General features: G+C 39.2%; 1 non-coding gene across 1 annotated transcript; it reads right to left on the minus strand.

Moving 5' to 3' along the window:
* On the minus strand, window positions 1–108 carry LOC112745822 (small nucleolar RNA R71). The gene has a single exon (XR_003173730.1). It is a non-coding gene; the product is annotated as a small nucleolar RNA R71 (small nucleolar RNA).
* Window positions 109–12,601: the final 12,493 nt, after the last annotated feature.

The raw sequence follows: 12,601 nt of genomic DNA on the forward strand, positions 1-12,601 counted from the left end.
AAGCTTAGAGTGGAAGTCCAAACCTTCAGACAGAAGGAAGGTGAATCCCTCTATGAAGCCTGGGAAAGATACAAGCAATTGATCAGAAGGTGTCCTTCTAACATGCTTTCAGAATAGAGCATCATAGGTATTTTCTATGATGGTCTATCTGAACTGTCCAAGATGTCATTGGACAGCTCTGCTGGAGGATCTCTTCATCTGAAGAAGATGCCTGCAGAAGCTCAGGAACTCATTGAAATAGTTGCAAATAACCAATTCATGTATACTTCTGAAAGGAATCCTGTGAATAATGGGACAAATCAGAAGAAAGGAGTCCTTGAGATTGATACTCTGAATGCCATATTGGCTCAGAACAAAATATTAACTCAACAAGTCAATATGATTTCTCAAAGTCTGTCTGGAATGCAAGCAGCAACAGGCAGTACCAAAGAAGCTTCATCTGAAGAAGAAGCTTATGATCCTGAGAATCCAGCAATGGAAGAGGTAAATTACATGGGAGAACCCTATGGAAACACCTATAATCCTTCATGGAGAAATCATCCAAACCTCTCATGGAAGGATAAATAGAGGCCTCAACAAGGCTTCAACAACAATAATGGTGGAAGAAATAGGTTTAGCAATAGCAAGCCTTTTCCATCATCTTCTCAGCAACAGACAGAGAATTCTAAGCAGAGCCATTCTGACTTAGCAACTGTAGTCTTTGATCTAATTAAAACTACTCAAAGTTTCATGACTGAAACAAGATCCTCCATTAGAAATTTGGAGGCACAAGTGGGTCAGCTGAGTAAGAAAATTACTGAACTCCCTCCTAGTACTCTCCCAAGTAATACAGAAGATAATCCAAAAAGAGAGTGCAAGGCCATCAACATTACCCACACGGCCGAACCTGGAGAGGAGGAAGAGGCAGTGATTTCCACTGAGGAAGACCTCAATGGACGTCCACTGGCCTCCAAAGAGTTTCCTAATGAGGAACCATGGGAATCTGAGGCTCACACTGAGACCATAGAGATTCCATTGAATTTACTTTTGCCATTCATGAGCTCTGATGAATATTCATCCTCTGAAGAGGATGAAGATGTTACTGAAGAACAAGTTACTAAGTACCTTGGAGAAATCATGAAGCTAAATGCCAAGCTATTTGGTAATGAGACTTGGGAGGATGAATCCCCCTTGCTCACTAAAGAACTGGATGACTTGACTAGGCAGAAATTACCTCTGAAGAGACAAGATCCTGGAAAGTTCTCAATACCTTGTAGCATAGGCATCATGACCTTTGAGAAGGCTCTGTGTGACCTAGGGTCAAGCATAAACCTCATGCCTCTCTCTGTAATGGAGAAGCTAGGAATCCTTGAGGTACAAGCTGCAAGAATCTTACTAGAGATGGCAGACAATTCAAGAAAATAGGCTTATGGACTTGTAGAGGATGTCTTGGTAAAGGTTGAAGGCCACTACATCCCTGCTAATTTCATAATCCTAGACACTGGGAAGTGTATGGATGAATCCATCATTCTTGGCAGACCCTTCCTAGCCATAGCAAAAGCTGTGATAGATGTTGACAGAGGAGAATTGGTCCTTCAAGTGAATGAGGACTCCCTTGTGTTTAAAGCTCAAGGATCTCCCTCTGTAACCATGGAGAGGAAGCATAAAAAGCTTCTCTCAATGCAGAGTCAAACAAAATCCCCACATTCAAACTCTAAATTTGGTGTTGGGAGGCCACAACCAAACTCTAAGTTTGGTGTTGAGAGGTCATCATCGTGCTCTGAGTATCTGTGAGGCTCCATGAGAGCCCACTGTCAAGCTACTGACATTAAAAAAGCGCTTGTTGGGAGGCAACCCAATTTTACTTATCTATGTTATATTTCTATTTCCCATTGTTTTTTTATGTTTTCTATAGGTTGATGATCATGTGAAGTCACAAAAACAATTGAAAAAGCAAAAACAAACTGAAAAACAGAATGAAAAAACAGCACATCCTGGAGGAGAAGCCTACTGGCGTTTAACGCCAGGATGGGCAGCAGAGGGCATTTTGCACGCCTAATTGGTGCAGGGATGAGAAATTCTTGACACCTCAGGATCTGTGGACCCCACAAGATCCCTACCAACCTCAACTCACTCTCTCTCTTCTTCACACCTTTTCATAATACTCTTCCCCAAATACCCTTTACCAATCAACTCAATACCTCTTCCCCAAAAACCCCTCACCTATCAAATCTTACCCTCTTCTCCATAAACCCTTCACCAATCCACATCCATCCATCATAAACCCCACCTACCTCACCATTCAAATTCAAACCACTTTCCCTCCCAAACCCACCCATAAATGGCCGAACCAAACCCCCCTCTCCACTCCTATATAAACCCATCTTCACTCCTTCATTTTCACACATCTTAAACACTACTTCTTCTCCTTGGCCGAAACACTAACTCCCCATCCATCTCCTCTATTTCTTCTTCCTCTACTCTCTTCATTCTTCTTTTGCTCGAGGACGAGCAAACCTTCTAAGTTTGGTGTGGTAAAAGCGTTGCTTTTTGTTTTTCCATAACCATTTATGGCACCAAAAGGCGGAGAAACCTCTAGAAAGAGGAAAGGGAAGGCAACAGCTTCTACCTCCGAGTCATGAGAGATGGAGAGATTCATCTCAAGGGCGCATCAAGACCACTTTTATGAAGTTGTGGCCAAGAAGAAGGTGATCTCTGAGGTCCCTTTCAAGCTCAAAAAGGGTGAATATCCGGAGATCTGACATGATATTCGAAGAAGAGGTTGGGAAATTCTTACCAACCCCATTCAACAAGTCGGAATCTTAATGGTTCAAGAGTTCTATGCCAATGCATGGATCACAAAGAACCATGATCAAAGTGTGAACCCGGATCCAAAGAATTGGCTTACAATGGTTCGGGGGAAATACTTAGATTTCAGTTCGGAAAATGTAAGGTTGGCATTCAACTTGCCAATGATGCAAGGAGATGCACACCCCTACACTAGAAGGGTCAACTTTGATCAAAGGTTGGACCAAGTTCTCATAGACATTTGTGAAGAGGGCGCTCAATGGAAGAGAGATTCAAGAGGGAAGCCGGTTCAACTAAGAAGGCATGACCTCAAGCCCGTGGCTAGGGGATGGTTAGAGTTCATCCAACGCTCAATCATTCCCACTAGCAACCGGTCTGAAGTTACTATAGACCGGGCTATCATGATCCATAGCATCATGATTGGAGAGGAAGTAGAAGTTCATGAGGTTATATCCCTAGAACTCTACAAGGTGGCAGACAAGTCTTCTACTTTGGCAAGGTTAGCCTTCCCTCATCTCATTTGTCACCTTTGTAATTCAGCTGGAATTGACATAGAGAAAGACATCCTCATTGATGAGGACAAGCCCATTACTAAGAAAAGGATGGAGCAAATAAGAGAGCCCACTCATGGACCTCAACAAGAGCATGAGGAAATTCCTCATCATGAAATTCCTGAGATACCTCAAGGGATGCATTTTCCTCCACAAAACTATTGGGTGCAAATTAACACCTCCCTAGGAGAATTAAGTTCCAATATGGGACAACTAAGGGTGGAACACCAAGAGCATTCTATCCTCCTTCATGAAATTAGAGAAGATCAAAGAATCATGAGAGAGGAGCAACAAAGGCAAGGAAGAGACATTGAGGAGCTCAAGCACTCCATAAGATCTTCAAGAGGAAGAACAAGCCGCCATCACTAAGGTGGACCCGTTCTTTAATTCCCTTGTTCTTTATTTTCTGTTTTTCGAATTTTTATGCTTTATGTTTATCTATGTTTGTGTCTTTATTACATGATCATTTATGCCTTAAAGCTATGAATATTAATCCATCACCTTTCTTAAATGAAAAATGTTTTTAATTGAAAAAGAAAAAAAAGAAGTACATGAATTTCGAATTTTAAAATAGTTTAATTATTATGATGTGGTGGCAATACTCTTTGTTCTTCTGAATGAATGCTTAAACAGTGCATATTTTTGAATTTGTTGATTCATGAATGTTAAAATAGTTGGCTCTTGAAAGAATGATGGAAAAAGAGAAATGTTATTTGATAATCTGAAAAATCATAAAATTGATTCTTGAAGCAAGAAAAAGCAGTGAAAAGCTTGCAGAAAAAATATATATGCGAAAAAAAACATATTTGCGAAAAAAAAGAAAAAAAAGAGAAAGAAAGAAAAAGAAAAAGCAAGCAGAAAAAGCCAATAGCCCTTTAAACCAAAAGGCAAGGGTAAAATAAAATGGATCCAAGGCTTTGAGCATCAGTGGATAGGAGGGCCCACAGGAATAAAATCCTGGCCTAAGCGGCTAAACCAAGCTGTCCCTAACCATGTGCTTGTGGCGTGAAGGTGTCAAGTGAAAAGCTTGAGACTGAGCGGTTAAAGTCGTGGTCCAAAGCAAAAAGAGTGTGCTTAAGAGCTCTGGACACCTCTAATTGGGGACTCTAGCAAAGCTGAATCACAATCTGAAAAGGTTCACCCAGTTATGTGTCTGTGGCATTTATGTATCCGGTGGTAATACTGGAAAATAAAATGCTTTGGATCACGGCCAAGACTCATAAAGTAGCTGTGTTCAAGAATCAACATACTGAACTAGGAGAATCAATAACACCATCTAAATCCTGAGTTCCTATAGATGCCAATCATTCTGAACTTCAAAAGGATAAAGTGAGATGCCAAAACTGTTCAGAAGCAGAAAGCTAATAGCCCCGCTTATCTAATTAAAACTGATCTTCATAGATATTTTTGAAATTCATTGTATATTCTATTCTTTTTATCCTATTTGATTTTCAGTTGCTTGGGAACAAGCAACAATTTAAGTTTGGTGTTGTGATGAGCGGATAATTTATACACTTTTTGGCATTTTTTTAGTATGTTTTTAGTATATTTTAGTTAGTTTTCATTATATTTTTATTAGTTTTTAAATAAAAATCACATTTCTGGACTTTACTATGAGTTTGTGTGTTTTTTTGTGATTTCAGGTATTTTCTGACTGAAATTGAGGGACCTGAGCAAAAATCTGATTCAGAGACTGAAAAAGGACTGCAAATGCTGTTGGATTCTGACCTCCCTGCACTCAAAGTGGATTTTCTGGAGCTACAGAAGCCCAATTGGCGCACTCTCAATTGCGTTGGAAAGTAGATATCCTGGGCTTTCCAGCAATATATAATAGTCCATACTTTTCTCGAGATTTGATGGCCCAAATCGTCATTTCAAGTCAGCATAGAAATTCTGGCGTCAAAACGCCAGAACTGGCATAAAAGCTGGAGTTAAACGCCCAAACTGGCACAAAAGCTGGTGTTTAACTCTAAGAAAAGTCTCTACACGTGAAAGCTTCAATGCTCAGCCCAAGCACACACCAAGTGGGCCCGGAAGAAGATTTCTGCATTAATTACCTATTTCTGTAAACCCTAAGCTACTAGTTTTCTATAAATAGGACCTTTTAATAGACTTTTACACAACTGATCATACTTTTGATCTCTTGATCACGTTTGGGGGCTGGCCAATCGGCCATGCCTGGACCTTTTGTTCTTATGTATTTTCAACGGTGGAGTTTCTACACACCATAGATTAAGGTGTGGAGCCCTGCTGTTCTTCTTGAATTAATGCAAAGTACTATTATTTTTCTATTCAACTCAAGCCTATTTCTGTTCTAAGATATCCATTTGTTTTTCAACATGATAAATGTGATGATCTGTGACACTCATCACCATTCTCACCTATGAACGCGTGCCTGACAACCACTTCCGTTCTACATGCAATCAAGCTTGAATGTGTATCTCTTGGGTTTCTAATCTAAGATTAAAACCTTCGTGGTATATGCTAGAATAATTGGTGGTCATTCTTGAGATCCGAAAAGTCTAAACCTTGTCTGTGGTATTCCGAGTAGGATCTGGGAAGGGATGACTGTGACGAGCTTCAAACTCGCGAGTGTTGGGCGTAGTGACAGACGCAAAAGGATCAATGGATCCTATTCCAACATGATCGAGAACCGACAGATGATTAGCCGTGCGGTGACAGCGCATTTGAAACATTTTCACTGAGAGGACGGGAAGTAGCCATTGACAACGGTGATGCCCAACATAAAGCTTGCCATGGAAAGGAGTATGAATGATTGGATGAAGGCAATAGGAAAGCAGAAGTTTAGGAGGAACAAAGCATCTTCATACACTTATCTGAAATTCTTACCAATGAATTACATAAGTATCTCTATCCTATTTTATGTTTTATTCATCTTTTAATTATCAATCCTCCATAACCATTTGAATCTTCCTGACTGAGATTTACAAGATGACCATAGCTTGCTTCAAGCCGACAGTCTCCGTGGGATCGACCCTTACTCATGTAAGGTTTATTACTTGGACGACCCAGTGCACTTGCTGGTTAGTTGTGCGGAGTTGTGATAAAGAGTTGAGATTACAATTGTGCGTACCAAGTTGTTGGCGCCATTGATGATCACAATTTTGTGCACCATGGAGCTTGCAAGTTCATTAGAAACACCTCTCCCAAGGCCATTACCGTCCAACACAACGTTCAAGTGGGTAAAATTCTTATCCTTGACCTTTACCTTCCCACTTGAATATGGGCTACTGGAGACGGATGGTCAACTTAGAGCTCTTTGTTGCATTAAGAGTAAGAGGAAGATGGTCAGTGGTAAGAATTGTCCTGCAAGGTTCATTATGGTTGGAAGCTTTAAGTTCAAACGCAAAGGTTGGTGTAGAGCTCAATTGAATGGGTCTGGGAAGTTGTTTGGACGCTTCAGTGAGAATTCTAAGGCTGAACCACCCGGATGGAATCATGATAATCAACTTGAAGACGGGTGTAGAAACAAGATTTAGGATCCAGGAATATATGAGGATCAATTTTGGGAGCTCAAAGCTTGTGAAGAACTCCATCAAAGCTTGAGGAATTTACTTGGTATTGATAGAGCTTATTGGAAGTCCAAGCATTGGTGGAAGTTTCAAGACGAGTTCAAGCACAAGCCACCATAACAGGGAGCTCACCAAATGTCCAACTTAAGGACTTTAACTAAAAGTGCTAAGTGGGAGACAACCCACTATGGTATGATCGTCCCTTTTCAGTTTTAATTCTAGTCTGTTTTGTTTGTTTTTGAGTTTTGATTGGACCTGGAATCATGCATAACGTTCATATTAGCATTGCATTCTGCATACTGCATTATTATAAAAAAAAGCATGCACGCGACGCGGCAGCGTCGCTGACGCGTTCACGTCACCAGTGCGTTTTGAAGAAAAGAGAATTGGACAGAGAGTCACGCGAGAGCGTGGCTGGAGGTGTGCCTTTGGCACAAATTGATCCACGCGACCGCGTCGCTGACGCGTCCGCGTCATTTGCGAAAAATGCCTCCCACGCGTCCACATCACCCACGCGAACGCGTGCCCTAAAAATCGACGTAAAAAGGTTGTATGGCAGCAAGTTGTGATGGAGTGGGGCTGGAACCGCGCTAAAAGCACAAGCCCCACCACACGAATGCGTGCCCCACATGTTCGCGTCGTTTTTCAAAGTATGGCCACTCACGCGATCGCGTCAACCACGCTACCGCGTCACCCAGATTTTTGGCAAAATACATTTAAAACTGAGAGTTTCGCGACCGCGAGGCTGCCCTCGCACTAATGGCACAAATCAATCCACGCGAACGCATGACCCACGCGTCCGCGTCACTTCATAGAAGCGCTATCCGCGCGAACGCGTGACCCACGCGCTCGTGTCGCCTGCGTCGCACAACTTATCCAGATCAGCACCAATTATCTTATCTTTTCTTTTCTAATCCTAATTTCTTCTATCTTTTCTTCTTTCTTCTTCCTTTTCTTACTTTCTTCTTCTTCATCTCTTTAACTTCTCATCCCTCTTCACTTTCATTCATTGCATTATTTTCATTGGTGTTAGAAATTTATTTGGGTCATTATTTTCTATATTTTTGTGGATTATTAAAGGAATTGTTTGACAATTATATATTACTTTTTAAAGGGTTGCTTGTATGTTCAATTTAATACATTCAATAACTTATTTACCATGCATGCTATATGTTTGTGAAAACGCCTGTATGGTATTGTGCACTATTTTTAGATTTCTTTTATTCTACTACTCTAAATGCTTGCTTTTCACAAAAACCTTTTTATATTTTATTAATTAAATATAATTGTTATTCAAACATGTTAGTTTGAAAGACTTGGTAATCTAACTTGGACATTGAATGCTTAATCTATGCTACTCATGCCTTTGCCAGCATGCCAATAAACATCTTGCATTTAATTGTCATTACATGCACTTGCTATATTTCCATTGATGAACTTTTCACATGTAGTCATGACCATGTGTTAACGTCATTCTTCTTTATTGTGCATTGATTACCACCTTTTCCGCTCTCTTCCTTGCTCTAACCCTTAGCTTTAAAAGTTATTTTCTTTTTCCCTTTTCAGGATGGCCACCAAGAAGGGTAAAGAGAAAGCTACTCCCAAACCACCGGCAAGGAAAGGAACAAAAAGAGCCCCAGCTGAGGAACCACAACCCCCATCCACCTGCACATCTCTACATGCACCGAGGATGGTGCAATCTTTAAGTGTGTGGAGGTCGATACCGATCTCCATGGGTTAGTTATTTTCTTCTCAACACCAATGTCTTATTTTCTTTATTTGTTCATTGTTGCATCTGCATATTTGATTGCATGTTCGTATGATTTTGTGCATTTAGTTACTACTTGGTTGAAGTAATATTTTCTTTTTCAAGAAATTTTTATAGTATTTCACTAATTTAAATTGAAAAATTTGTGTTAAACTTGTTTGGAAGTTGTATTTGGAACATGATTTTTGAGCCAAAGAACACACAACCTGTGAGATTTTGAGCTTATTTATATGGTTACATTATCTAACCATAATTTTTTATTCTTGTGTGTTTTCTTCTCTATAATTACAATCTTTGCTTTGTTCCATTATATATGTCCATTATTTAGTGTATTTACATGCTTGCATATGATTGAGGCCATTACTTGTTTTTGCTCACTTATCCCAAATAAGCCTACCCTTTTATGTCACCCTTGTTAGCCACTTTGAACTTTTTAACCCCCTTCTATTTCATAACCACATTACTAGCCTTAAGCAGAAAAACAAAATAAAAATTCCAAGTTGAATCCTTGGTTAGCTTAAGATAGATATTGTGTATAATTTAAGTGTGGGAAATTTTATGGGAACATGGGATGATAGGAAAAAGTAGGGAATTAAATTGAATAAGTTATTTGAAAATTTGGGAAGCATGCTCATGTAAAATCAAAATAATTAAATTACCATGTGCATTGAAAAAAAAATTTAAGTAATTAAATAAGAGGATACAAAAAAAATAAAAAATAAAAAATAAAAAAATAAATATTACCCCAAATGCAAAATATAAAGAATCAATGCACATGGGATAAAATTCAAAAATGAGTTTGATACATGAGCATGTAATACAAAAATGGGAAAATTTTGGGTAGCTAGGTAAAGCATTTTAAATTATATAAAGTATGTATATGTTAGGTGAGATCTTAGCCTAATCAAGGATTCACTTTGTTAGCTCACTTAGCCTTATATATATATATATATATATCCTTATCTTTACCTCAGCCCCATTACAACCCTAAAAAGACCTCATGATGTTTGTATTGGTACATTAAATATTTGTTGATTGGTTAGATGAAGAACAAAGTTTAGAAAGTATGACTAGAGAAGAGTAGAGTGAATTACCCTATACACTTGAGAGATTAGAGTGCATATACACTACCAGTAAGGGTTCAATGCTTGATTCTATGTTCCCTGCTTTCATGAGCTATCTTCTTACAAGTTTTCTTGTCTTTCATTGTATAATTTGAATTAGTGGAATTTGATTCATAATTGTCTTGGAGAACTTACTTACTTTTAACCAAGTAGGTAGAAACATTTTGCATGTAGTTGTATTCACATAGATAGGCTGCATTGCATACTTTCTATCATTCCTCTTCACCCCTTTATAGCTTCTCTTGAGCTTAGCATGAGGAAATGCTAATGTTTAAGTGTGGGGAGGTTGATAAACTACTATTTCATGGTTTATCTTGTGCTCAATTGAGTGGATTTTATCAATCTTTCATACACTTATTCATATGATTTGCATGAGTTTACGTTTTCCTTCCTGATTTTGTGCTATGATTGAAAACATGCTTCTTTGGTCTTAATTTTGATATGTTTAATCCTCTCTTATTACCATTTGATGCCGTGATATGTGTGTTAAGTGATTTCAGAGATTACAGGGCAGGAATGGCTTAGAGGATGGAAAGGAAGCATGCAAAAGTGGAAGGAATACAAGAAACTGAAGGAACTGCTAAAGCTGTCCAGCCTAACCTCTTGGTACTAAATCGACCATAACTTGAGCTACAGAGGTCCAAATGATACGGTTCTAGTTGTTTTGAAAATCTAACATCCGGAGCTTCGCAACGATATATAATTTGCTATAGTTTCCTCGAAGCCAGGCGACGCGAACGCGTGGATCACACGGACGCGTGACCTGGCAGAAACGCAATCCACGCAAATGCGTGGACGACGCTTCCGCGTCACTTTCCCGCGACCTGTACGTACCAGAATACACTGAGGGCGATTTTTGGGTTGTTTTTGACCCAGTTTTCGGCCCAAAAAACACATATTAGAGGCTATAAAGTGGGGGAATACATCCATTCATGAATACGTCTTCCGTTATTCACTTTTCATAATTTAGATGTAGTGTTTAGAGAGAGAGGTTCTCTCCTCTCTCTTAGGTTTTAGGATTAATATTCCTCTTAAGGGATTTAGGATTTCAACTTCTTCTCAGGTTCAATATTCCTTTTATATTTTTATTTATTCTATTGCTTTTATTCGTATCTGACTTATGTTACCAATTTGGCTTATGAACTCTTTATGTTTAGATTGATTTTCTTTTATTAATGCAATTGAGGTATTTCAGATTTATGATTTTTATTTAGCTCTTCATATTTTCGGCTTTAATTGATTAATTGGAGACTCTTGAGTTATCAAACTCATCGTGATTGATAATTGTTATTTTTGCTAATTGAATTGAATTCCAATAACTCTAGTCCTTTCTTAGGAGTTGGCTAGGACTTGAGGATCAAACTAATTAGTCCACTTGACTTTCATTTGCTTTAGTAAAGGTTAACTAAGTGGGATTAAAACTCAATTCTCATCACCATCGATAAGGATAACTAGGATAGGACTTCCAAATTTTCATACCTTGCCAAGAGTTTTATTAGTTATTAATTTATTAATTCCTGCAATTTATTTTCCTTGTTCAAACCTTTTAAAACCCAAAAACACTGTTTTCCATAACTAATAATAAAAACACCTCCCTGTAGTTCCTTGAGAAGACGACCCGAGGTTTGAATACTTCAGTTTATAAATTTTATTGGGTTTGTTACTTGTGACAACCAAAACTTTTGTACGAAAGGATTTTCTGTTGGTTTAGAAACTATACTTACAACGCGATTACTTTTATTCTTTACTGATAGAAAATCCGATCGTTAGTCAGCTGAGTAAAAGAGTTACTGAAATCCCTCCTAGTACTCTCCCAAGCAATACAGAAGAGAATCCAAAAAGAGAGTGCAAGGCCATAACTATATCCAAAGTGGCCGAACCTGGAGAGAGTAAAAAGGCAGTGATTTCCAGTGAGGAAGACCTTGCTGGACGTCCACTGACCAATAAGGAGTTCCTATTGAGGAACCAAAGGAATCTGAGGCTCATATAGAGATCATAGAGATTCCATAGAACTTAATGATGCAGTTCATGAGCTCTGATGAAGATTCTTCCTCTGATGAGGATGAAGATCTTGTTGAAGATCAAGTTGCTCGGTATCTTGGAGCAATCATGAAGCTGAATGCCAAGCTATTTGGTAACGAGACTTGGGAGGATGGACCTCCATTGCTCATTAAGGAACTGAATATCTTGGTTCAGCAGAAATTATCTCAAAAGAAACCGGATCTCGGAAGGTTCTTAATTCCTTGCACCATAGGCACCATGACCTTTGAGAAGGCTCTATGTGACCTTGGTTCAAGTATTAACCTCATACCACTCTCTGTAATGGAGAAACTGGGGGATCTTTGAGGTACAAGCTACAAGAATCTTACTAGAGATGGCAGACAAATCAATGAAACAGGCTTATGGACTTGTAGAGGATGTCTTAGTGAAGTTTGAAGGCCTTTTAAGTTTGGTATAGGAAAAAGCTCTGCTTTTTGCTTTCCATAACCACTAATGGCACCTAAGGTCGGAGAAACCTCTAGAAAGAGGAAAGGGAAGGCAGTTGCTTCCAACTCCGAGTCATGGGAGATGGAGAAATTCATCTCAAAAGCCCATCACTAGAAAGAGGATGGAGCAAACAAGAGAGCCCACTCATGGACCTCAACAAGAGCATGAGGAAGTCCCTCATCAAGAAATCCCTGAGATGCCTCAAGGGATGCATTTTCCTCCACACAACTATTGGGAGCAACTCAACACCTCTTTAGGAGAATTGAGTTCCAACATGGAGCAACTGAGACTGGAGCACCAAGAGCACTCTATCATCCTCCATGAAATCAGAGAAGATCAGAGAGCCATGAG

This window comes from Arachis hypogaea, chromosome 14 (genome assembly GCF_003086295.3).
Source record: "Arachis hypogaea cultivar Tifrunner chromosome 14, arahy.Tifrunner.gnm2.J5K5, whole genome shotgun sequence".
NCBI classification, from domain to species: domain Eukaryota; kingdom Viridiplantae; phylum Streptophyta; class Magnoliopsida; order Fabales; family Fabaceae; genus Arachis; species Arachis hypogaea.